Here is a 27,838-nt window from a genome sequence, read left to right on the forward strand (position 1 = left end):
GAATTTAGCACGCGCAGTGTGCACCCAGATCAGAAGCCCCAAAAGAAAGCACAAGCAGAAAAACATCCTAGCAGCAGGCTGGTTTTATCAGGTGCTCCTCTTCACACTGCATACCTAAATGGTTTCTCAAACAGCAGCTCTGACCAACAGCTGACTCCTGCCAAGACTGCAGAAAGCTTTAACCCTTCCTAGCTCTAGCTGCATAGTGAGACTGCGTGAGACTAGAAGCTGCTCTCTGCACTGCAGAGCAGGCCTTGAAACGACCTTCCTGGCAAAAACAAGTCTACCAAGAACGCCGTGGCTTTTTTTTCCAAGAAATACAAAATCTAGGGCAACTCTTGCCACTAGCTCAGAAACAGTGGAAAAAGAATGATGAACATACTCTGCCTTTGTAGATCAACAGCCTCAGGGAGGTTTTGTTTCAGCATGGGAACACAGAAGTCTGTGGACTGAGTCAGATGACCAGTTCAGCCTAGTCCTTCACCTTGGTTAGCAATGTTCAGAGGTTCTGCATTAGGTGTACTAACCTAAAGTGGGCAAATGAGTGATCATTGCTCCATTTTCAACCCCAACACAGGCAGCCTCCATTAGAGAATGCCTTATGTCAAGAAGCAGATTTCATAACCCTTCCATAGGCGGCTGGGTGCTTAAACAATCGTCATGCTGCATGCTGACATCTCCGATAGCATCCAATTTTTTTCAGAACTCTTGCAACCTTTGGGCCCTGTAATGTCCTGAACTAGTGATCTTCACAGCTAATTTATGCCTCGGCCATTGCTGTCTGTCAGTTCTTTTGAGCATACCAACATTTATCTTCATTATTATACTTGTTTAAGACAAGGAGAGCGTGACGTTTTTTGCATTTATCACCCTCTGAGCAGTCCCAAGCTATTCAGACTTCCTCTGACTAACATTGGTCTTCCTCTACTTGTGTGTTCATTTGCAAAGGATGAGGCAGAACTCAGAGGATCTGGAATGAAACCGCAGCATTAATTTATGTAAGAGAATATTTTCCATGGAACAGAACTAACAAAAGGCAAGCCAGGCCTTCATAAAATACTTATGAAGCAGACCAGTCACAAATAATGATTACACATATTTTTCTTCTGAGAGAAGAAACTTATGCCTTACAGGGACCGGCAACACAAACCAAACTCGGCACGTAAAGCTCCAGCCAGGACAGCGATCAGCTGCCATGAGTCAGACATTTATTTTAAGATAACACTTTAGAAGACAGCTCATGTGCTAATTTGGCTTGGAATGATTGGGCTCAACAGAGCATTAGGGGTCTAATGAACTAAATCTGATAACTCTAGATTAACCAAGGTCTTCTGCTAAGGAAAGTCATGCTGGGCTGCAGAGGATGCACAGACCTACTCTACTGGAGAAAAAGGAGAGCAAACAGGGACAATCCTTGGCACTGTACAGAAGGAGCAGTATGGAGTTCCTAGGGACGCACCAGAGTTACTATTACTCTGCTTTAAGCCACTTCAAGGATGCTCAAGAGCGCAAAGGACGCCTCAAGAGTGCAGGCTCCCAAACCTTTCCAGATAGGACATGCTCACTTTTGGAAATTTTTCTGCTGTGTCCTTTCTGCACCAGATGTCAAAGAAGAAGCACCTACAACAAGCAGTGAGAAAGAACTTGTCTCAGCTGAACCCTCACAATGAGATGGACTTCAAGTCACCCAGGTTTCAAAACTCAGCAGCCTCTCTTCTGAGCACATATTAGAAATAAACTAGGTAGTCTTGTCATTCACAAAAACATCATGCCATCTGGGAATATTGCTGGGCTTTGAAGTTTAACAGCAAGATTCACGGGCTTATTAACCACAGTACACATGAAAATTACTCCTATTATTAATTTTAAATAATTCTCCTTAACTCCCTGGAATACTTCCATGTTGCAAGCTGGGCAGCACATAAACCATTATCTTCTTTCTCCATAAGATTCATCTTTTCTCATAATGAACTCTGCATTTTCTCATTTGATACAATAATTCCAGTTTCTTCAGTCACTCCTTTTACGAGAATTTTCCAGGACTTTGTGCAGGTTTCTGGTAAGCTTCTCATTTCTCCCCAAGCCTGCAGTCATCACTCTGAGCTGGGGTGACTAATTACACACACTTTCCAAGTCAACAGTGAGATGTCCTCCGCTTTACATATCAACACTAAAATACACTGCACCATAGCTTTCCATTTCTACCTTATGTACCCTAATGTTGAAATACAGCTGTTCACCAGATAAGACTTCTCATGACCAGTGTTACTTCCAGGTACTTTTTGTAGTTTAATGCCAGATCATTTGGAACCTGTCAAAGTGCATTTTTGTGACTGTTAAGTTACGGCCTTATACACATTGATTTAAGTTAGCATCAAGCTCAAAAACTCAAGGCTTACAAAAAGCCTTGCCTACAATAAACAAGGGCACTTTTTTTTTTTTTTTTTTTTTCATGTGTTTTCTCTCAGGAACAAGTTTCATTTCTGTGCCTCTGCAGCTTGTGGGGTTTTGCCCCCTCAAATTCCACAAACTGTTGGAGTAGGTGTGTGGAAAATTTTGCCTATCTTCACACAAATTCTCCTTGTGGGCCCTGGAGACAGAACACAGTCCTCAGCTCATGTCTGTGCCGAAAGAAATACTGTCTGGAAAATTTGCCTTATTTAACCAGGGAGGTCTGATAGCCTGCTTCCAGGAAAGAAGATTCTCCTTTTGCTTTTTATCAGCAGGCCAAGAGGTTTCTGTGGTGTTTCCTTTCCAACCTCAATTTCTGCCAAGGGGAAAACACTCAACGAGGTAGGAGATCAAAACACTGTCTGTGGAATATCCTCTGTAAAAGGGGGAAATCACCCATCCGTAACTCCAGGACAAGTACAAATACATTGCTTCATATGAAAGTATTTGTCCACCTTGCAATACAAACCGCGTCAGCAGCACAAAGCCTGGCAGGGGTCAGTTACAGAGACAGATGCTTTCCTTAGGGTCTGCAAGGATTGTACAATCACCAGCAGAAATACAGAGAATAGATAACTCAGTATATTACTGACTGCACTTGGTGTCTCTGTAAGACATGGTGAAAAGCACACTGAACGACATGTGATGAGTGTTGCCACCTTTGTGTCTTAACCCTCATGTTGCTAGTCAGTTGGGACATAGCTGCTTCTGACAGTTCCCTTCTTCCTCCTCTGTTATTGTGCCACAAACTGGCTAGCTCTACTGTGCTGAGAGCTGAAATTTCAAGGAATGCAAGGTCTCTGTGTTTGTGAAGTCTTGCCTTTCTTCTCCCCTAGTCCTCTCTGAAAGGCAGGGAAGAAAGGAAACGAAGGAAAGCAAATGGGAACAAGAAGATTGTCAGGCTTAAAGTAACAAGAAGTAATCACCACCTTCAGAGTGTGTTATTAATACAATAATTATAAATAGTAAGTGTTAGCAGAAACGAAAATGAGGCAAACAACATGGATTGGAGGCACAGAGGAGGCATCTGAGTGAGGAAGATGCTCTCCTCAGTGGCCATTTCAAACACCAAGACCTGCAGCTGGAGGATAAATCTTAGCAGTAGATTAAGTAAGATGTCACTGAAGGCAGATGAAAGAACAATTTGCTGGCTACAGAAAATGATAGAGTGCAGATGCATGCTCAAATCCATTCGCCATCCTTCTGAAGGGTCAAGCTCACGTTAAGTTTATCCAGGCAAAATGCATCCCTTAAAAGTGACTACAGCTATTCACATGCTAACAAGTGATGAAGGACAGCACAACCACAGCAAGCCAAACCTCGGGGTACATGTGTCACTATAGCCATGGACCATGAGAAGGAAATAGACAAAGCCAGGGAAGATGTTCAGTGTCTGCTAGCAGGGCCTTTGGACCAGAAATTTACAGTTCTGTGGGATCTTTGCATTGGACTTCTGACTCTACCACTTGGGAAAGATCCCAGCATTGGTCTACAGGGAAAAATGAACTGCAATTAGGCACTGGAAAAAGTCTAACTACTAAGAACAGCAAATTGCACTAACAGTGGTGCAGATGGGCCATTCTCCCTGCAGAGAAGGACATCTGTGAGGACAGCTACACTATTTCAGGTACACAGAAAATGTGGCAAATCCCTGCTTTTTGCCACGGGAACCCATAAAGACCAAAAGAAGGGGGCCTTGATAAACAAGAAGCGGTTAAAACAAACTGATATGGTTAGTCTAACTATGTAGGAAGAAAAGACTCCTAGCTCCCAGAAGGGAGCATGCTCCTTAAAGAGCAGCACTTGAAGAGGCCCATTCCATGAGGTCCAAAGGAAGTAGAGCAATGACCTCATTGATGACGATCTGTGTTAAGACAACATTTAGAAGCACAAGAGTTTTTCTTCAGGGTTGACTGCATCATAGTTGAGCAGCTCATTAGCTCAAACATCACATGATAACTTGAATTCCCACAAAATAAATAAATATATAAATAAAATAAAATATCCTGCTATTGTTTGATTTAACTGGTACCAGTATGAAGGAATGCTCCTGAGTAAAGAGGGCCACAGATGCACAGGGGAGTCTCTTGCAATTGAGAACCAACAAGAAAGCAGACTCTCCCAGCCCAACATCCACCTCTTGTCCACATGTTCCATTCCTCCCTCAAGAACAGAGTACATGCTAGCCCGAGGTAATGGCAGGTCCCAGGGAAGTATCAGGCAAAAATCTGCTGCATATTTGCCAAGATCTTCCCTACGGGCTCTGATTTTTTTCTTTCCTATAATTTACAGAGCAGAAAACCCCCCCTTGACAGAAAGAGCTGTGAGCTCCCTCCACTCTGTGATACCTGTGCCACCAGCCCACAGAGCGCAAAATGGCTGTGACGCTCAGTCTCTGCTCCCAGAGTGTCACATGCTGGAGCAGGGAGGGATGGCTTGGCGCTAGTGCCGGTTTCCCATCACTTACCAAGAGTCAGTACTAAGCACTGAGCCTGGCCTCCACTGCAGTTTCTTGACGTGAATGTCATGGGAAAAAAAGCCCTGCAGCATGACTGTCACTACTGCTGAACCACCAGCAGCCCTGTCCAGCAAGAAATATTTGCATGTGTCAGACAGATACAGAAAATACATTATCTGTGTGTTTCTGAGGCTACCACACAATGGCGGTGGGGAAAGAAAGAGTTTATGGGTAGACCTGCCCTTGCTCTCCTTTTTACAAGTGTACCCTGGCACTGCACCACTTCTTTCAGAAAATGAACACTAAGATAATCTTCGTTAAGAGATAAAACTGGAGCAGAATCAGGGACCAGAGCCATTTTGACAGCCTGTTACTTTCATTTTGGAGACTAACCAACTTTCAGATGAATGCTGGGGCACGCAAGGAACCTGCTCATCAGACAACATGACAAATCCCTGCTAAGACTAGTTGCCAGTGCAGCTGTAACTGATAGCTGATCATTGCTACAGATTTCACTCCCTGCCAGACCAGTTCTCTCAGCTCCTTCAAGCCTTATCCTGCAGCCTTTTGCACAGCTCTGGAACGGTGTAATCTTCTGGCTCATTTGGACCTACAGACCAGACTGCCATGAGCTCTTTGCCCCAGCAGGACTCTTTGCACAAAGTAGCAAAGGTAGCAGATAAGTCCGCTTTCCTATTTCCAGATGGATTTTAAGGGCTTCCACAAGTTTTGGGACCAAATTTTCTCATGCAAGTGTGATTCCAAGGCTGACAGGGAGGCATCTCTTCCTCAGATCACTGTCTCAGCCACCCATAGAAATCACATCTCTCACATTTTGTTTGCTTTTCTTGGGTTTAATTTGTGCTCAGGTCCATCAGCGCCCTGCCTATCGAGATGAATTACTCCCCAGAACCTATAACTTTGGACTAAATATCTTAAACTTGTCCAGTTTACATCCAACAGAAGGGTAAAAAGCAAATAGCAGTGAATTTTTTTTTTCCTTTTCTTTTTTTCTTTTTAAATTTTATTTGTAATAAGCAGATCTTTTGCATATCAGGCAAAACAGTTATAAAACCAAAAAGAGCAAAGAGCTCAGGGAAATACTGCAGAAATGACTTTGATCATACATCATAATTGAAAAACACCTGGAATCACCAAGCAAGGTGAGGAAATTAGTGTTCTAATTTGTTCCTGACCAAACTGAATGAATAAACACACTGAGAATTATATTAGAGCTCAGTAGAAACATCGTCTTTGATACTGTTTTGGCATGAAGAAGAATATGGAAGCTGCGTCAATGACGTGTTGACAATACAAGGAAAAAAGGGCACAGAAAAGGAAATGAGCATTTGAAGTGGAAACAAATTTGAGCAGACAAATGCACTGCAGTCAGAGGACAAGATATTCTTGATCCCAGAACAATAAGGAACCATCACATGATCACACTGACAACAGGGCTCTCAATAAAAATACCCATGAGGAAGAAGAGGAATGAGTCAAAGCTGCACGCCTGGAAAATAATCAAGGTAAGCCTTACCTGTTCTGAAAGGGGTAGGGAACTGGCCCACCTGAGATCAATCAACCTGCTCTTCAAACACAATACAGAAGGCATTCAAGAAAACATTGGGAAACATTAATGAAACTGGGAAATAAGTGAAAAATGGGGCACAACAAAATACTGGTTTGCCAGAGGTGTGTCAAAGTTTTGGTATCAGGTGTAACACCAGAGTGAGCTCACCAGGAACATCAGACTGGAACTAAAGCCATCTCTAGGACAGAGAAATCGTTTCTTGATTGCAATTAAAGCCCCAGACACACTGACAGGCAACAATGGAGCTGGCCATTTCCAAATCTACCGCATACACTCCTAAGCACCTGCACATTCTGCAATGCAGGTCCAGGTGCCTTCCAGCCTCCCAGCATTCTGAATCAAGGCAGTGGAGGAGACACACAACAGCAACCTTATGTCCCTGATGTGAATCCATTCAGCCAACTCCAATACCAGAAGCTCTAGCCCATCTTTTAGGCTCAAGCCATGTCAAGACAGATAATCTCTGTGCACTCTCACTGTTTAACAGATGCTACTGTAAGTGTGGCACCTTCTAGCTAGGCACATCCTGTGTATCCTGAGGAGCACTCCTTTCCATGTAGCAAAGTATGCTGCATCACATTTTTCTTGTTAGATAAACACTGTAAACACACCATACACAAATTTTCTTCTACAACACAACACAGATACATGTATGCTGCATACATATATTCTGTTTCACAACCTGAACTCTGGACCATGACACATCTACAAATGCATACGTGTTGTCCTTGCCCCCAGCACCCTACTGTGGGAGCCTATTCTGCAGAGACACACAGGAGAGTGCTCCCAAGTCATAAGGCAAGGTTCCAGACAGAGGTGAGAAGGAGCTGCAGTTAAGGAAGACTTACAGCACTTCCAGGACATCACAGAGCTGTGAGCAGAAATCATTTTGCACCATGAAGTCCCACACTCCACACCTAGCAGTCTAAACTGGAAGTAGGGGTGCCTCTTCTCCCCTGAGTACTAAAGGCTGGAGGCTGGAGAGCCTTGCCACTCCACAGGGATGGAAAGGGAGCAACTGCCTAAGAAACCACAGCAGCAAAATGGTTCCTTCAGACAAGTGCTGTACGAAAGGCTGTGCTGAGGATTGCGCCTAATCTCAGCAAAGCTGCGGGGGATGCACGATGCATTGACCATCTCAGGGAACACAGGGAGAGAGGCTGGAGAATGGTATTACCAACCGCATATTTACACTCCCTAACCATGACAACCCACATATCCTACCACTGGTTTCTGACCCTCAATTCTCTATTCTTCTGTCTCTGCAATGTTCCTCACATCTGCTTCTTCTGCTTCAAGATTCCTCTATAGCTATGCCAGATCCTCACCACTTCATGATCTCTATTCATCCTGTGGTTCTTAACATGTCTAGAGACGCTTTATCTGAGCTACCTTCAACTTATTTCAGTGCTCAGCTGCCCCCAGGCACCTGCCAAGCTGGCACACTGCAGAGGGGTTTTGCAAAGAGGCTGGACGTGCCAAGCTCGCTCATTAGCAGCACCAGGAGGTAAGGCTCCATTAAGATCACATTCCTCTGATACCTACAACTGCAACCACACATTCTCAGCATTTTCCACAGCCCCACTGTTTGCTTATTTACTTAACATTACTAAGCTCCCATGTATACATTTGTCTACAGTCACATCAATGCATCACAGATATCTAAATCCCACTGTTTTATATTTTTCCTTCATTGTTATCTCTGTCATTCTCTCTGATACACATCCGTCTCTTTGTTCAAGCTCTTCTCCTTTTGCATTTGCGGCAGCAATTTGATGGAAGGATTTGTGCAGGGGATGGGGGAGGGAAGAAGAAGGAAAGCAGGGAGGAGGGAAGAGAGGGATTTGGTTATAACAGGAGCATGTAATTAAGCTCTGGTAACTGGTACCCAGCCTGGACCGCTCATCTCAGCAATTTAAAATAGTAATTCCTCCATTATGAGATAACCTTTCTCATCTAATCTACAGAAAGAGGCAGGGAGAAAGCATTCATTTACATAGCCAGCACAGACACACCCTTGGCGACACAAAGGACTCCAGTCTGCATAGATCCCAGTGAATCATTCTGCACAGCAACAAAGCTTTACCTGCCACAGTATTTTATCCTAATGGCCTATGCTTTTTGAGGCATTGTTAAAAAAATAAAAATAAACACGATAAAAGCCAAAAGCCATAATGACAACAGCCCTTCCTCTGCCATGCCCTTTGTTTGTCTTTTCGTGGAAGCGCTGTCTGTCAAAACAGCTTTTGAGCGGCACAGCAGCATCACCACTGAGGATGGACAGAGAGTGTGACAGCTCGTGGGATCACAGCAATCCGTGTGGGCTCGGCTGTCATGGCAGACACAATGGAGGACTGTGCGACTGCACCAAGAGAGCTCTGTCAAGGCAAAACACAGCTCGCCTCTGCTCAACCAGCCCCAGACATGACAATCGTTATTTCCTAGTCACAATGGACAAACACGCATTCTGCACAGCAGTACCAGCCTCTTCTCTCTCTTGCATCAATTATAATCACAACAGCCCCAAAGCAATGCAGTCTCTGAGCAGACAAAGCAGTCATAAAATCTTTAAGCTTCACTGGGAAGCTGGCAGTCTCTGCAAAAACAAGCCAGCCGTTTTGCAGGACAGTGAATGGCCTGAAATCCAATAGTAGAGCAAACACCCACCCCACTCATTTCTCCATCTCACCTTTCTGCAGATCCTCTGCTGCCTGTCTCTGCTCCCTGCACATGCTCTGCTCCGGCAATGCTGAACACACTGATTCCAGCAGGCTCTGTGCTCTCTCACCAGGATGCTGTGGGAAACACAGAATCAATTTTTTTTATTCACAGCTGCATCCCTGGCAATGCAGAGGGTCTGCGCAATCACATCTCCAATGCTTCTGCTGCTGCTGCTGTGACGTTGCTGGGTGTGAAGGAGCAAGCATGCCCACAGAAGAGCTGCTCCGGCTTGCAACCAGTCCCTGCGGGACCTCAGACAAGGCAGAGGATGGGAGGGAGCAAAGAAGGCGAGGAAGGGAGAGAACAAATCAGGCTGGAAGATGGAGGATTGAGTTTAACAGATATCGGGAAATCAGAAAGGTAGCATGAAGAGAAGCATAAAGATGAATAACTACATCATAGGATAGCACTGCAGCACCTTGTTCTGTAATGAGCTTGGGTTTCAGATGTTGCAACTGTTTGATTTTGTCTGGTTTGTAAAGGAAAGCAAAGGGCACTGGAGTGATGTGCTCTTACCGTTGATAATGGCAGACAGAGCCCTTGGAGAAAAAATACTCATCTGCAAAGTAATGCACAGCAGGAGGAGGCAGGGAGGAAACAGAATAATCAGGAAAACAAGAAGCTTCTTGAAGCTTCTTTTACATTTCTGTAGTGATTTGTCCTAAAGAGATTCATCAACAGCATCAATACAGTGCCTCCAAAACAGTCTGAGAGTGAGACGCAGCCGCGAGCATGTCAGTCAGTGTCGAACTGCATACAATGACAGGGATTCTGCAGTTCACCTGTCACAAGGAATCTCAAAGAAAGACCCAAGCACAGCTTGTGATTACGGTGCCGGCCATAACCTGGGCCGAAGCTATGCACATGTACAAAACAATCCACAGCAGATCCTCCTTCCTGAAACAAAGGATTGCCACCTGCAAAAAGCCAGGCTTTTCCATTATCCTAGGAACATATAGGGGGATATTTTTCATCATTTCTTTTCACCCTGAGCTCTCTCCTTCCTCAGTGCAGTAATTTGTGCTTTTTTTCTTTTTTTTTTCTTTTTTTTTTTTTTTTTTTTTTTTTTTTGATTTTGCTGTGTTTTGTTTTATATTTGTCTCAGTCTGGGCACAACCACCTGGTCCACAGCTATGTTCACGGCTGTCCCAAGGTTGGTGTTTGCAACACTGGAGTGGTTCCCTGAGACAGCCATCCTGCAGGGACAACATCCCACTGCATCCACTTACCCCTGCCCAGAGGACTGCTGCCATCACTGATGCCAGAAATACCGTGCAGTGCTCAGCAGAGCTCAGAACCAAGGACTGGTGGAGCAACAAGCTCCACAGCTGCAAGCCAAAATCCACCTCTGAAACTGACACTTCTGGGGGGACCAGGCAAATCAGAGAAGAGGTAAAAACACCACATGGATACACAGGGCAAAGAAACAAAGAATCATCACATGGCTGAGTATTTTTGCTCTACACCATGACACACTCAAAGGAACAACCAAATAAATAAAGCAAGGCAGCACAGCACTTTGCAAAAGCTTCTCAGTCCGGAGAGGCACACAAAAAAGCTATGCCAGAAAAGCCTGTTTAGAACTATGACTGGAAGCAGCTGCCTGTTGACCTTGGATCCCAGAACCCTTTAAAACAGCTATTTAGGTAACATTCAAGCTAGATCTCTGACTGAAAGCCCAGTGCCTACCCCCACCAGGATGGTGCAAAGGCTGGGGGCCAGCTCCAGCCCTATGGGTGCTACTCACCCCCAGGACAGCCCATGAGGCCGCAGCACCTCGGCTGGACCCTCCTCGAGGCCTGGGACTGCTGCCCCGTGCAAGCCACCTTATCACGCTTCCCAGCCCACTCTCAGCCCTCACGCTGCCACCTGAGCCCCTTCAAGCAACAGCGATGAGCCGAGGGATGATGCAGGGCACAGGGACAGACAGGCTAGCAAAAGATGGGGGGAGGAGACAGCCAGGCCCAGCTGCCAGCTTGAAGCAGAACAAGGCACGCTTGTTACCCAGGAGACTCGTTCCCACAGCAGAGAGGAGAATGGAAAGTATGTCGGTGCCCTCTCAGCCCTCTGCAGGCCTTGCCAGCACTGAGGGAGGAGGCGCAAGCTGCTGCCTCCTTGTCCCCACCACTGCGTTAACTGCTTCACTGACATGAACCAGACCCACACCCCGGTGCAGGTGGAGTGTGGGGCTGTTCTGCAGCAGGCAAAGGCCTCCTTTGGAAAAAACGCTTTTCAGCACATCCGCACCCCAATGCTGACATGTACATCATCCTCCTGGTGCGTTACTCAGCCCTTCGCAGGCTCACACGGCCTTCACTGCCGTGATGAAGGGCCCTTTGGTGCTTCTCCCTGCCTGGACCTGCTCCTCTCAGCCACTGACAGGCTGTCCTGCGGCTTCGTAGATGGCAGGAGAGTACAGGCACTAACGAGGAAGAAGAAAGCTCTTTCTGGGGGATTGTCTTCTAGGAGATGACTGCTCTCCTATCACAGAGATGAGTCAGTATGGGAAGAGGAGTGTGGCTGGCACTGGGAGTGAGGACAGTGCAGGCTGGTGGCTGTGCTCCTCCAGGAGGAGAGGGGAGGGAGATGGCGGGGCAGGACACGCCTGTCCCCAGCATAACCTGGCTCCCTTCTGCCTGGCCTGAGAGCCAGGAGACACACTAGCATCGTGCTGTATAGCTTGGTGGTAAAAAGCTTCCTAATTCTATTCTATCTTAGCAGGATTACTTTCATCTGCCTTTAGGTGCTCTGTCGGCACTGGCTGCTAAGGCTGTCTGAAAACTTCCCACTTTCAATGCAATTATACAGCAAAATCAACACAAAGAGCCCAAGCCTCCCACCAATGTGCTGCAAATCTGCTCCGATCAGTGAAGTGGAAACAGCCCAGACCCACAGCCCAGCTGGCCACCTGGGCTGCTGCTGTGATACCACACGCCAGTTGGGAAAAAGGTTTTCATCACACCAGGCACTGTGCACAACCTGCCCACCCTTGCCACAGACCAACAGCCACAGGGCCACAGCAGCACGTGGGTATAATCCAGCACAGGGAGCTGCCTGCCTCCTGCTAAAGAATGGTTGTTGGGTCTACCCTTATTGCCTTCGGTGCACCTGTGTCTCTGCCTAGCAATCTGTGGGTGATGCAGTGAGGACATGTCTAGGACACATCTTTTGGATCGTTACAGCCCTGCTTACAGCACAGACACAGGAGGAACACATACTACCACACCTTTCCAGTTGGTGGACAACTCAGGAGTAGACTTTCTACTTTGCTCAGTGATTGCTCAAGGCAGAAATCTGAGTTCCCAAGACAAAGCAACCCCATCCACCACAGGCTGTTTCAGGGATGCTGGTCACAGCAAAGCCAATAGTACGCTCCTGCTCAGTGGGAGCAAAGAGGACTAGGATACAAAGGCTAATAGGAAAGAAGGAGGTGCTGCAAAATTTATAAATGTTCTCAACAAGAAAAAAAAACCAATATTCCCCATGCCTGCAAGTCCCAGCTTTCAAGGTCAATCGACATCCCTCACAAATACACAGGAATCAATACTGGCTAATCATTACCAATCTGTACTTGACAACTTTTCTATTTGCTGGGAGGTGGGAACAAACATAGGAGTTCTCAAATGAGAAGTCGAAGCTTCAACCAGATTGAGGAATGCACATGGTAGTGTTGTTCTAGTGCCTGCCCTTAGTCCCCACTTTCTCCCTGGAGGATCATCTATTGATTCCCACTAAGCCTGCCTTTGGAGCATGTCCAAGGACAGAACAAGAGCCTGCGAGGCCATGCAGATTGCAGATATATTTCTACCAGCAGGCTTCAATCAGGAACCCTATGGTCATCCTGCCCCAACAAGCCCTGCCTATGGCCCAGAACAGCAGTACTAGTTTCTTTAGGGCTTAGCAAACTCAGGCAAACAAGATAGCTCAGAATGAGAAAGTTGCTGTTGGCTTTTACTCTCAGAAATAGACATTTCTTGTTACTAACCATTTTCTAACAGAATTAATTCCCGACTTCATTCCTCTGATGTTTAAGAATCTTCTCTGAATTTACAGCTTATCTTTATCCATGAATAGCTCAATCCCTATTCACTCCTGTTCCAAAAATGGTCTTCAAACGTCACTATTTATCCAGTCTGTGTTTAAAGTTACATCATCTGAGTTCTTTAATCAGTTAGCACCAGGCAGGCTCTCCATCTCTTTGATCATACCAGTATGAGAGAGAAGGGTTTCTCTGGATATGACCCATTTTGAATACATCCTTCAGAGAGTGATTAGAAACGCAGACAATCTTCCAAGCTAGCCATCACCATGCCTTAAACCCCTCAGATTCCCCAGCTGCTGCTACAAATATTTTATCCAATATGTCACAATAGATAACATTTATCTTTTTTACTGATACTCCCAGTTATCCTCCACATCATTGACAGGCCCTGGGTTTTCCTTTGCCTTCCTTACTCTCCCCAGGGAGCTCCCAGACAAAGCTGAACTTTTTGCTTTTTTCTCATGCACACAGTCATCTAATTTGAACTACCCAGTTCTCATCTGTATTATTCCTTAAGGACTTCAAAGTCTTTTCTGCTGAATAACCCTAAACTGCCTTTGAATTGATGATCCTTCTTGGCTTTTTGTCTTTAGGAAACATCAGCAATATTACTTTCCAGAGCCCAGAGCATTATCTCATGTAATGAAAGGCTACGTCCTACCAGCAACTTCCCTTCAGACTAGCAGATCCTCATTCAACATTCTTGTTAATTTCCCTTTAGCCTGTGTGCTGCTCCTTACCTCTCAGCAAAGGGAATTATGGAAAATTCCACACAGATTCAGTGGGAGGCATGACAAGCACTTGAGAGATGCATTTCAGGTAACCAAACTGACAAAATACAACAGCCTTATCAAAGCCTACCCTCCCCACCACCTTCCCCCCACCAAAAAAAAAAAAAAAAAAGAAAAGGAAAAAAAAAGAAAAAGAAAGAAGATACCCTGTCTGCTTGCCTAGCTGACAGCCTGCAACCTCTTTCGGTAAATAAGTACTGGGCTAAGGTGGATCCTTCATCCAAATTACTACAGCGATTTTCGTCTTTTCTGTGTTAAGGTCAAACCCTTCATATTGCTAGTGGCTGATGCTTTACTGTCCAGTCACAGAGGCAGTCGCAAGCTCCATAAAAAGTCACAGCTACCAGACAGGGCTAGTTCTGGCATGGCTCCCACAGGGCTGGGCGCAGTTCCACATAACAACACTGAGATGGCCACGGAAATCCAAACCCAGCCCACAATCAGCTTGTCCGTCTCCAGTCCCTTCCAGGCCAAAAATCCAGGATGTTCATACTGTTCTTCCAGGAAATGGCTGCTATCAACATCTTACACAAAGGAACAAGAGGGCAGTACAGATCTCTCTGAAAGCTGTAGGAGGAAGAATTGATTCAAGAAGGCCAGTGTCCGTTTTTCAGCCCTGATACACAGCAATCCCCACTCAGGAGCACAAAGAAATAAGTGAACACTTTTAGACGGAGGGAAATCAGGACAGAAACAGTAGAGCAGCTCCTGAATTGTTGTCTGAAGTCTCAGCTTCAATCTGATAAACAAAGCTCATAAAGCTGTACTGTAAACCTTGGATTAAAGCAAAGCCTGGATGTAACTGATGCAGCATGGAGATTTCAAAGTGTCTGAAGCAGGAGCTGTAACAGCAACCCTCTTTCTTCAAGCACTCACTCAAATATTCATGATACACTGAGTGGAATATGAACTCCGACCAATGAAAGCATTGACAAAAGGAACTCGAAAGAGTATTATTACAAAAACATACATACCTTCATATCCGGCAATCAATTGCTTGTTCTGAGCAGCCCATGAGAGCCACAGATACAAAGGTGTTAATGGATTGACCTTTGTTAGAATCAATTTTCAAAAACAAGAACAATTGCCTCTACAGTAGAATGTACCTTATGAATTTTAACTAGTACATTTTCAATGTAACCTAGTACTTTCCCATTGCCATGAGGAAGATCTTAAAAGTCTTAAGCTGCCATACTACATCATATGTTGAAGCTGGTGAATTTGGTAGCCTCACTTCTGCTGCATACACTGGTCTGCATTCTGACATCAAATTAAAATGGCATTATTTCCAATTGTGCAGCTGAGGAGTCACAAGGCTGAGCTGAATCTGGGCAGTCCTAAGATGGTTCACTGTCTACATACTAAGCACAACCAGAGTCGGCTGTGTACACGGCGGGCATTGCTGGAGAAAGGTGACTGCTTCTGGTTCCTGTGATGTAAACTGAAGTGACATTCTCTTCCCTCCACAGGGGATGACTCCAAGCGAGGGTGACTGTACTGCAAACAAGTCAGCTCAGAGACTATAAATGGGTGGGACGTAGCATGGCAAGCAGGAAAGGAGAAAAACAACCCTGTTGGATGCAGGAAGAGGCCACATCCAAGAATGGAAAAAGCCTCTTTTAGTACTGAGTCATAAATATTCCAGTTTTCCAAGGCAACAGCAAGCACGAAGAATGCAGTCAGCTTCACACAGAAAACCCACACTCACCTCCCTCTGCGCATGCCTAGGCACTTCTCTGCTATTGCTGCTCAGAGCTACAGCAAAAGACACGGTCAGAGCTGCCAGCTCAACACAAAGCTTGCCGGCAGATCTCCCTGTTCTCAAACCTTCCCACCCTTACCACAGAACCCAGGGAGCACACAGTTTAGCTGATTTATTACAGACGCATGATACTAATTATGGTTGGTTATGCTGCTTTTTTTCCTAAGTTTGTACATTTCCCACCCAAACTGAAGGTGCAGTGCTGTTCTGCAGTATTACCTGCCCCACATTGCTATGTTTGAGCGGCAAGCAAAGCAATCCCTGCATAACTGATGGCTTTTGCAAACCACCTTCCGAATAAAAGAGACCATGGAAGTTCCATTCAAAGGCCATTCACCAATACTTCGAAATGTCGTAAAGGGGAGAGGGAACAGAACTGCAAACGGAGTGCTACTGAAAACATATGCTAAAAAGTCCACGTATTTCAGGCCTGCAGCTAAATCCTGCAGACCTCCATCTACCTCCTGTGCATCATACCCACTGGATCTGACTGTATGTCTTTTCATCTGTGCCACCTCTGGTACCAGTACTGTTAGCTGAAGGGTAAGGTCAACACATAAACAGCAAATTAACATAAATTATAACCATTACCATGACACCTCACGCAGCACAGCCTGCACATCCTCACCCATAATCATCATGCATGACCTGCTCATTAAGAAGGGATTTGTGGTTACCATAGATCACAGGCTGAACTTGAGTAATAGTGGCATTTTGCTTTGAAGTAGACAAACAGTATGTAGGGCTGTATGAATACATGAGATATGCAAGGCATGGAGTAATCCTTCCTCTCTATCCTACACTGGTATGTGCCTCAGCTCTGCATCAGTCTGGCAAAGATATGGACAAACTGTAGAAGGTGCAAAGACAGCAGGAAAATGAATAAGAGAAGTAAAATGCAAAGCAAGCAGTTAAACCGTCTGTAGAAAACTACGGGGTACAAGAAGGCAGTTCTGAAATGCATAAAAGGCTGCTCCCAAGAAGTTAATAAGCCATACTCCACATCCCAGAGCAACAAGAATAGGGGCTGCCCCTTAGGCAAGTTTAGGTCAAACAGCAGGTATGACAGATAAAACATTTATTATTTTACAAAAAACAAGCAAACAAACAAAAAAACCCAACCCAGAACACCACAGCAGTCAGAAGATAAGCACGATTTTCTTATTACAACGCATGGGGCTGTATGTCTCAGAAGCATTTTGCTTTATTTATTTAGAGGCATGCATTCCTGTTAGTTTTTGCAGGCACTTAGTGTGACAGATTGGAAATAATTTATTTTCCTGGGTTCTCTGACAAAGAAATGTCCATCTTAGGATCTTGGCCAATCCAGTGTGCCATGACATCAGGATACACTGAAGAAGAGAAAAGACTGGGCTGAAAGGATACGGGATGCAGCAATAATATTCCTATCACTGGGAGCTTCTCGAGAGATGAAACAAAGAAACATGAGGAATGGCATTGCCTGAGTCAACTATGCGATGTTAGGGAGATGGACTTGCATCCAATGGAGGACTTATTCTTGTATGATTTCTGTTTGACTCAGAGAAGCAGGAAGCCTCTAATGCAGGATTAAAAGCCTAGATCAGTTTACTCAGGCAGAAATCCCTGGAGAAGCAGAAATATACTTCTGGAAAGATGCAGCAACTCCACAAGTGAAGATGGACCATACAAAAGCATCCCATGCCAGCAGATCCAGTAGCTAATCCACTGGCTGGATTAGCTTTTCTCATGAACTTGTTGTCCTGTTGAAGATGACCCATGACCAGAGCTGATAACTCTCCTCACTTTCTCTTTGGTGATCATGACCTCTTCCCATCTAAGAGAGCAGGCTGCACTGGACAGTCAACAAGCTGTACCACAGGTCTCCATGTCAGGTCAGCCCAACACTAAACAACCCTGTGATTTTGTGTGCTTACAGCTATATGCTAAATCAGGAGGAAGAGTCCAATCTGCAGCATTTGGCCAACTGTGCAAGGTCTACGTCCTCCACAGACACATTTTACCCACGTAGAGCCAAAACTGGGAAGAAACTTTCCACACACTGCACAAAAATTCCACTCAGAATGGAAAGAGACCCACAGCAAAGGAAATGCTGGAGTGGTAAAACAGAACTTGTATTTGGGAGGAAAACCTGATATGTTCTTTAAACTAGAAAGCGAAAGTTGGTGGAGGCAAGGCCTAGGCACACACACTGCCTGTGACCTGGTCACAGGAGACTCCTGAGAAACACATCAAGATTAGGCTGCTTCGGGCTGACTGAAATGGGTCTCAACCCTAACGTGAGACAGACTAAACAGGAGGGTACAACACTCTGTGATGTTCTCTGTGGATAAATCTCAGCATTTCAGAAACTGTTGGAAGCCACGGACTGAAGCTCTGCACAGATAGCAAAGAGGTGCTTAAAGACGGCAAACAAGGTCATGTGTCTCCATGCATCCCAGATGCATTCCAGCTATGAGACCAAGAGCATACCAGAGTGGAAAGAGACCTGAAAGGGCCCTCAGGAGCTTCATCACAGAGACTTGACCCAGGTCTAATAATAAACATCAACGATGATGATTCAGAGATTTCATATGTTGGCCGGACATGGCAGAGGAGCAAGAAGTCCCTGATGAAGGACTGGCTGCTCAGAAAGGTTATTTTCCCTCACAATACCTATAATAAATAGAATCTAATAAATAGAAATATGTTTTTAATCTCTGTGATGTATCCAGATAATTCTGAAGCCTGTAGTTTCAGTAAATAGAAACTTCACTTAAGAAAATAGTCCAACCTGTGCATGATTTCAGCAGGAGGCTTTCAACACACAGTAAAAGGAAAGAGAAGCCCAACTAAAAGGCCAGAAAAGGAAGATGGCAAGTGAGAGCTGCAGAAGGTAGACAATGCAGTCAAAACCAGAACATGAGCATCTGCTGTTCTCTCACCAGTTATGAGTACAACAGAGAACTCCCAGCCACCATGTTATAACATTCCTGGGAACATCTGCCACGGTAGCATTTCCATATTAGAGGAGGTGAAGCATGGAGGGCCCAGGAGCAATGATCTTTTCAGCAGTTTTTGCACACCCACTGCTTTCACAGCAATTTTCCATATTAGTTTAATATAAACCAAGCCCCTCAGAAAGGAAAGTACTTGGAGAATACAGAAGTGTCTGACCATTCCCCTACAAAGACAAAACTAGCACAGATGCATTTGGACATGCAGGATTGGAGGCCAAGGAGCTTTCAAGAGGGATTGATGCTTTAGTTCTGAACCCCAGCATCTGAAGCAGAACCACGGTCACTCCTGTCCATGACACAGCTGCCTTCAACTCATCAAATCAACAGATAAGCCAAAGTGCTGTCCTAAGCTTGCAGTCAGGAGACAGCTCAGCTCTTTTCCTCTTTCTGTATGCAGAGCTCCACGCATTAAGCCACATAACAGCAATGATGGCTGCAGTCCACAGAGGGTAACTTCTCCTACCTCTCATATTAGAGCAGAAGAACAGACATGATGCAGCATCTCTGTCTTCTGATGGTGCTTCACTGAGCACAAGACGCTTAAAGAAGCATTCCTAAGCGAGCTCTGGGATCCATATACAGTGGCACAGTGGGGTCTGCCACTCTGGCCCACTGCCTGAAAACAGCAGAGGCCAATGCTACAGCAGCGTGAGAGCAGGAGAATTACACACCTAGTATAGGATCTGACCAGTAACAGGCCTGAAGACAACAAACTACAGCTTCCAGCTCCTCAGCAGGAAGGTGCAGACTATGCTGGCTGCCCAAGGAGCGTGTATCACAGTCTGCAGTTCCAGTATCCCAGCAGTCCACAGTGGGTTTTTTAGATATAGCCACCAACCACATCATTAAAAGATACATTTGTGATTACATGGATAGCAAGGATGTCTGGAGCAGCAGGCGTTAATCCATCATAGATGCTATTAAATATGCACATTTTCCATAACCAACTCAGGATAAATCTAACTCTAGGGCCAGCATCTCCACACATGCCCTTGCTACAGCAGAAGGCTTTTTGGAGGGCATCAGATCTGTCCAGTGGCAGGGAGCTGGTAGCAGGTGAAGCCCTCCTGGCATCTTGCATACCTCCTGTCAGGCCAGAGATAATGGTCAGAATGTGCAGAGAAAGCTCAGGAGCAAATAGCCTAATTAGAAGTGAAAGTCCCACATCTTCTTGGTGACCAGCAGATCTGCTTATGGTCAGGGTTTTCCGTGGCTAACCAGACAGAGAGCACTGGAAGGCCCTCTGAACCCCATCCTGAAGCCCCCAGTCAGGAGCCTCCAGCACTCTGCCTGAACCGACACCAGCAATTTGGGCAGGGCTCAGCGTTATTTTTAACATTTGTTCACATAACTCTTTGGATGAGTCCTGGGAAGAGCTTGTCCCCAAAATAGTATGCTGTGGGCACTATTTATACACCACTGGCAGCAGGGTGGGGTGTGCTGAGGAGGACCCTCTTCCTTCTTCAGTGCTCAGGAACTGCAGATGCTAGGGCCATAAAACAGGGTTTGTTGTTCGGGTTAGTTCTCAGAAGGAAAGCACTGCTTGCAGAGGCCTGAGAACTCTGTCTGTCCTATCTAGGAGACTCTCTCCAAGATGGTATGGAAGCCCAGGTACTGTGGGGAAGATGAATGGCTTGTGCACATACAGACAGCCACACATCAGCTGCCTTGAAGATAAAAAAAGGAACAGCTGTACTCAGATACAGCAGGCACAGAAGAAAACACTGCCCTCTCATTTTTTTCTGTCCCGGGCTCCTGCAGGGAAACAGTTCTTTGGTGAGCTCCAATGAAGGAGTACAGTGGTGGACACTAAATGCCAGCAAGGATGGCTGGGGAGGGGACCAGACCAACAAGCCGACTGTCCTCCACCACATGGACAATAACAGACTCAAGCCCTACCACAGCAAAACAGCTTGTCCTGAGGGGCTGAGGGAAGAACACGATAAAAGACAGCCTTTGGAGACTATTCAGAATATCTTCCCTGCATCTATTTTCTAGGGTAAGGATGCCTTCTCACACACCACTTCTGTGCCCACTGAACTTTGTTGATTTTTGCTTTCTGTGCGTTCCTTCTCCTCTCCCTTTCTACCACGACACATCCTGATTGCCCTTACTTTCAAAGTGACCCTGCTGTCACTTGGAGAAAGCAGTGACACCACATGACCTGTAGAAAATGCACAGGACGCTGTACAGGAGCAGAGAAATGAGCTCTGGAGTATCAGAGCACCAGGCTGGAGGAGAAGGGAGCCAGAGCTGATTTCCTAGTATATCGGGTAAAATAAAATCGATACATGCATTTCCTTTCCACGTAGCAGCGTACTATGTGTTCATCACAGACACCAAACAGAGAATAAAACCAGACAGGTGCTACGAATTGAAGCACACCCTACAGATGGGGCAGGACTGGTCACACCACTTTTAGCACAACAAACAGACGGGATGAGCTCCTACCTTGACAGATACAATCTCTCCAGATTGTGGGCTCAGAGCATAGCAGCTGGGAGTCAGGCAAAGCAGCAACTGCATCAGAGCAGCAGGAGGAATGCAGCACGCAGAGCTGGTGATAACCTGAAGCAAACCAGGAAATCAGCAAGCCTGGCTGTGAGGGTCTCTGCAGGCAGCTTTCCTGTTGCTGTAGGATATCAGGGCAAAATGACACGGTGCTTCTTCCAGATGGGAGCTGGCTTGGGGGTTCCTTGGGGACAGCAGTGCCAGGCTGATCACCAAGTGCGAGGGCAGGAGATACGAGCAAGGGCTGTGGGCTGCTGGCACTGCAAGGGCCAGATTGCTAATGAAAGCCCCAGTGTAAATACAGATGCACTCTGGAGGGGACTATGGCAGAAATGCAGCTCATGTTACAGAGAGCCATTTAGAGCAAGCTCAGAAAGAAGGCACTGCGATGGGACTGCGCTTCTGCAGCTGGGTGGTTGGGCAGCTGCCTGCTGTGGAGCAAGGCAGCCCTTAGCGAGTGGACCCCACCTCCATGCTCCACAGCAGCTCCTTCAATGCCAGGCAACTTGATCTAAGCAATTTTCCACCTACGTAAGACACACCAGTCCCACATCTTCTCTGGTGTACAGAGTTTCAGCAGCCCATCATGGTTGGGAAGGAAAGCATTGCTCCATCCTTATGTAGGACCACTCTCTCAGTGCTCTCAGTGCCCACTCCACATGCACACAGATTCTGTAGTCAGGAGGGTTTGTCATCTTCCTTCAGTCCTCCATCTTCGGCACCTCCTGCTATCATTCTTTCCCTCCCATCTCAGGATATCAACTGGATCACACTTGGATTTACACCAAGTGAGGGAGGGCTATAGCAATTTCTTCAGCAAAGAAGCACTGTGTCAAAGGGTTTGAAGGCTTTGCCCATACAGCTGGACCCAGCAGTAGAGAGACTGAGCACAGTTTGGACATTGCCATTGAACTAGCACTGAAAAAATCTCATTGAGAGGCTGAGGAGCTGTCACAGGATACATATGACAGCAGGCACGGCCTATTTTCAGTATGCCTGGTGCCAGACAGGCATACAGCTCACATAAGTGACCTGGAGAGCACTGACAAAGAACAGGGAGTTCACAGAGTTTGGTAGCAGATGACGTCTGTGCTGTAGACACTTCTAGCATCTGCTGGTACCCTTTCTTCAGGCTGCACTGAAGAAGGTGAAAGTGCTCTGTGCTTTTTCTCTCCACTGAGCAGAAATTTTCCCTCACCTCACAACTGAGTTCAGGATGAGCTCACCTGGACTATGGGTAATCTTGCACAAAAACAAAGGGAAAACTTCCCAACGTAACAACAGTAAAATATGATGCCAAGTGCCAGTCATCAGATCTGTCTGGGACAACATCTGTCCAGAACTTAAGTCTCCAAAGCCCTATTCATCAATATGGGCTCCAAACAGGGGTTGTTTCTCTCAACATGATGAGCCTTCGTGATTTATTCCTGCACGTTGACAGACTGGTTCACTATGAAGCAAGACAATATAGAAGTCCTATCTTCAAGCAAGCTGCTTCTGCAGCCCAGCTGGCCTCAGTCACGGGATGGCTAACACCAGCTGATTCCAAACAGCTTTAAAACTACTCACAGCCACCCAGGCTCAAATAAGGCAGCTGAGAGCATTCAGATCATGGCTGCAGTAAGGCTTAGTACATCTGCAGCAACTGCAATCCTCCCATGGCGCAAGAGAGAGCCCTACAGTATCTCCAACCTACTACAAGCACTGAATTTGGCTGAGGAATCCCAACTGTAGCTGTCCCCTGTGCTTTCTGACTACACTTGGAGAGATGCAAGAAAGTGGTACCAACTGAAGATGCGGTCTAGGAATCTGTACAGTCTGGCCTTGTCTTGCTTTAGAAGCACCACTCCACTTCGAATCACAGAATCATCAAGGTTGGAAAAGATCTCTGAAATCATGCAGCCCAACAGTCTACCCACCACCACCGTTTCCCCACTAAACCATGTCCCTTATTACAACAGCTAAATGTTTCTTGAACGCCTCTAGGGATGGTGACTCCATCACCTCCTTGGGCAGCTCGTTCCAGCACCTGACCACTCTTTTGCAGAAGTATTTCCCAACATCTCTCCTGAATCTCCCCTGACATAACTTGAGGCCATTCCCTCTAGTCCTATTGCAAGTTGCCTGGGAGAAGAGGCTGACCCCCAACTCACCACAACCTCCCTTCTGGTAGCTGTGGAGAGCAATAAGGTCTCCTGTGAGCCTCCTGTTCTCCAGACTGAACAATCCCATTTCCCTCAGCTGCTCCCCATAAGACTGTGCTCCAGACCCCTCACCAGTTTTACTGCCCTTCTGAAAAATTTGCCTGACCTGCTGCCCACACTCACTGGAGAAACTTAGCCAATACAAGAGAGGACAGGCAGCATCTACATCACTTCCCCAAGTTAGGTTTGAGTAACCTCCAGCAGCCCAGCACCCAGCCCCTTGCCTCAGTTTCCCCACTTGCGAAACAAGCATCACAATGCTCACCAATTTTTTGAAGCTGTGATGAAGTTCAGGTCCTTAAGAGACGCTGACAGTCTGGAAATAGTAATAAGCATTCTGCATTTTCCACCCATAAAGCTGAGATCCTTGTGGCTTCCCCAAGCACACTGCTCTCTGTTTCACCCTCACCAAGGCAGGTACGCTGCAAAGATGACGATCCCTACCAGCCCCCAACACAGGAGCTCACGTCCCTCTCCCAGCTGTGCCCAGGCCATCTGCCAGGCAGGAATGCAGTGCATCAGCTAAGGGTTGCAGGAGAGCTGTCAAGACAGCGGAAGGGCTGGGGCTGCAGCATGCTGGAATTCCAGCAACGCACAAACACCCGAGCTCCGCACCAGGAACGACTCCTCCCTGCCCCGGACCAGGGCTGAATCACTGGAAATACCAAAACAATGATGAGGTCACGTTCCCTGAGCAAGGAGCCAGAGCCAGATATAGATGCATGGAGAAGCATGCTAAAAAGGGACTCAATGTACAAGCTGGATGCTCTGGCAGACAGGCACCCAGGGCATTTGTCTCGTTTAAAAACAGCTTGAGGCTTCTTTCTTTTCTTTTTTTTTTTTCCCTCTGCAGGGAGCAGGGAACTGAGCAGTGCTACAGGGGCTTTAAATTCTTTATTTGTCCTGTTGGAAGAGCACACTGGAGATCATGAGTGTGTAAACTGGTGTTCAGAGCAATATGGGAATGACACAGACGTTACACTATGACTCAGTTCCAAGCCAGGTGGTCCCAAAATGTCTGTCTTGCTGAGATTCCAGACTCAGGTTTCCACAGTTAAGAATCTACCTGCAACAACCTGAATGGCAGACAAAAATCACATGGCATTACTGTCTGATTGCTTTTGCTACAGCCTCAGCCAGGAAAACCCGTTGGTTTGACAGGTGGTGTGAGCAGCAAATAACAGTGATTCCTGCTAGAGCTCCTAACAGAAGCATCTAGGGCAATCTACAATCAGCAAATAGACTTTTCCAGGCATTGCAGATCCAGCTGTTCCCAGTTCTCAGCAGAAGGAAAACACAGATATCCACTGCTTAGAAAGTAGAGGAAATTATAACAGAGAACCTGTAAAGGATGGAGGAATTCACAGTGCAAGCCTAAAATTTGCCCTTCTGCACAGCTAGATATTTGGCTGGATAACTCAAACACCCACACTTGCATGATGAAGAGGCTTGAAGCATCCAGATTTTGTTCCGTTGGGACATGGAGTCATAGAATCATAGAATGACATAAATCAGCTCCTTATCAGGAGCCAAGGGGAGCAGAGGTAGGAGCAGATATCTGGCACTGCACATCTCACCCTGCTGGCTGCGTGCTGTCTGCAACAGCCACAGCCTGGCACTCTGCACTGCTGTGCCTGCACCATTCTCTTCCTACTGCAAGCGCTTTCAGATCTGCTTTAAAAAAAAAATAGGAGAATGTGTGGCGTGAGGTCCCTCCTGGGGGAGGAAGAAGGGAGGGAGGAAACCAAGGCAGCTGCAGTGTGATGGCATGCTGTATCCCCCTGCTGAGACATAGCTCCTTGTGGAGAAACACTGCTCTGCAAACATCAGCTTGGCTGATGAGACAGGGTTATCAGATCTATTCAAGCTCCTTCCATGGGAAAAGCATTGCTGTGCTGCAGTGCAAACTGGGACCCACACAAAAGCTGCCTGTGTTACCGTGCTCCCTTCAGCCAAAGCCACCAGGAGTCTCACCAGCACCACAGCCAGAAAACTTCATACATTCACATCATTTGCTTCTGCCTTCTCTCAGTGACAGAAAGGACACAGACAGGCACTGCCCTTCCTCTGATAAAGCATCTGAATTAGCAGACAAGTTGACAGCATCCAAAGGCAGCGTTCAACAAAAGACTTCATAGCCTGGTCCAGTCAAATACAAGTGTCAGCTGGGCACTTGTCCACAGCTGAAAGCTTGGATGTCCTCCACTGAGGACTCCATAGGAAGCACAGAGTCTAGCACAAGACTTCAGAAAATACCAATGTGGGGCATAACAGATGTCACTCAAGGAAATCAATGCTCCCAGTCCGTGCACACACATGCAAAAATGAGAAGGGGGGGAGAAACTGTGGGCTATCTCAAGTAGAACCCCACCAGGCTTCATGTTCCAGAACAGGGCTACAGTAATCTGTCCTCAGGAAACACCCTTGTATACATGTTCTTTGGCAAAGAGCAGGCAATTAAGTGTTCAGCAGAAGGCAGGCTGTGTGAGGCAGCCGCTCGGCCTCCCTCAACATCTGGGAGAGACAGAGTGAGCAGAACTCCTCCCAGCCAACTTCCCCCCAAAGTGCTCCAAGCCGAGCTGGCAAAGCAATGGGACCTGGTGCCTGGCCCAGCCTCAGCAGAGCTAACCACCGGGAACATCATCAGGCAGCTGCAGCTGTGCACGATCACTTCGTTTCATCGAGCTCAGAGCTACCCGTGCCACACAGCAGCTTGATGGAGAGATGAAAGGGTGAAAGAAACACTCATATGAAATACTGCCATCCCAGCAGAGAGATAAAGGGGAGGTTTTTGCGAGTCATAACCCCTATGAACAGCCTTGGATGTTACATTTTCTAGCACACTTAACATCAGAGCAGACGTACTGTGCACTGCACACCGCCCAGCCAACTGCTCCACCAGCACACTCAATATGCAGCATGACCACGCTGCTGCAGCAGAGAAAACGTAGGAAGCCAGGCACCCTGCACAGCAAACACCATCAGACAGCATCTGCTGCCACAGCAAAAACTGAACCAGAAGCAGAACTGCAGGCAAAATATTGGGCAACTGCAGATGAGACTTACAGCTTTTGAATATTCAGTGCTCCCATATGCACGGCTTAGAGGTTTCTAAGGCAGCCAGCAGGTAAGGAAGCTGCTGAAGCAGCTTTAGCAGCTTTAAGTGTTGCCCACGGCCCAAAGGATGCAAACCCACTGCCTGTGAAAGGCCACCAAATGGGGACCTTGCCTGGCAGACTTTCTGGAGCATGTGAACAAGGAGACTTGGGCTGATGGGTAGGGCAGTGCTGTTCTCAAGCTGACAGAAGATTTCAGTCTGAAATTCAGGGCAGCTCCTGACTCCCGGCATGATCTTGCTCTGCATTTTTCTGGTCACAGCTCCTGCTGATCCTCAGTATGAAGATGCAGAAAGGGGCAATGACCCCAGGATCCCCAGCCAAAATCTCAAATTTAGGGGAGGGAAATGGGGTTGTTTGTGGTGTACAAAAGCCAGGAGCCTCCTGTTAACACAACTCACAAAACGCCCACTAAAAGGCAACAGTAGGAAGGCATGTTTTCCTAATTCAGAGGAAGCCTGGCCTTGCTCTGATTTTCCTAAACGTCTCATGAGGCTGGGAGGGCGGAGGGAGTGGAAGAGGCTGGATCCGTGTACAGCCCCAGAGCCTGGCTGAAGGCTCAGTGCTGTGTGAGCAGCTGAACAGGGACATGGGGGTTGTCAGAGGCACTGCCCTTCCTGCTGAGCGCCACAGGAGAGAGGATGCTCCTTCCCAGCACCAGGTGGAGAAAAACATCCTCTGCTTCGGAGCGAATTATAACAAGTAGGGCAGCAGCAAGCTAGCTTTGGAAAAACTGAGCAGCAGTTCTCAGATGGAGCCTGGTCAGAAAAGCTTTTCTGAGACCTTTCTTCTGAGCCCAGGGCCACCTCTACCCACTCAGAAACACAGTCCTGACTACTGAAATAAGGGTAGAGGTGGCTCCCAGGCAGGAGGCTGAAGAAGGAATGGCAGCTCTCCAGCATGCCTACAAAAGCTGGAAGGAAAGGAGATGCAGTAAGGAGCCCCTGACAGCCCTTGCAGAGAAAACTTGTTGCCAAGGACAAGAAAAACACCAGTTTAAAGCTCGTACAGACTGACACTCTGATGACTTCAGCACCCTCCCACATTATCAGGCATGAGGCGGTGAGAGAAGAAATATTTACTTAGCTCATACCTCAGCTTCACACAGACATGAAGGAACTTTGGGTGCTGGGTTCTCTGGGGTGTACCCAGCACCCTGGTTGGTGCACAGAAATGTAACATTATAGGGATC

General features: G+C 46.7%; 1 protein-coding gene across 9 annotated transcripts in view; it reads right to left on the reverse strand.

Annotated features, from left to right (window-relative positions):
• Positions 1-27,838, reverse strand: part of RUSC2 (RUN and SH3 domain containing 2) — a 53,636-nt gene that overhangs the window by 24,086 nt on the left and 1,712 nt on the right. For 3 of the 9 annotated variants that reach the window (XM_042862298.1, XM_042862299.1, XM_042862290.1), the window contains exon 2: positions 9,190-9,295. The exons of 2 other annotated variants lie outside the window; for them this stretch is intronic. The gene's annotated coding sequence lies outside the window, so the exon portion shown is untranslated. Of the gene's footprint in view, positions 1-9,189; positions 9,296-21,266; positions 21,615-23,795; positions 24,144-27,838 lie in introns of those variants that run through there. 4 more of the 9 variants (XM_042862292.1, XM_042862293.1, XM_042862294.1 and 1 more) reach the window with 4 other exon arrangements.

Source organism: Lagopus leucura, unplaced genomic scaffold (genome assembly GCF_019238085.1).
Source record: "Lagopus leucura isolate 7727_CA_CO unplaced genomic scaffold, USGS_WTPT01 Super-Scaffold_650, whole genome shotgun sequence".
Classification (NCBI taxonomy): Eukaryota; Metazoa; Chordata; class Aves; order Galliformes; family Phasianidae; genus Lagopus; species Lagopus leucura.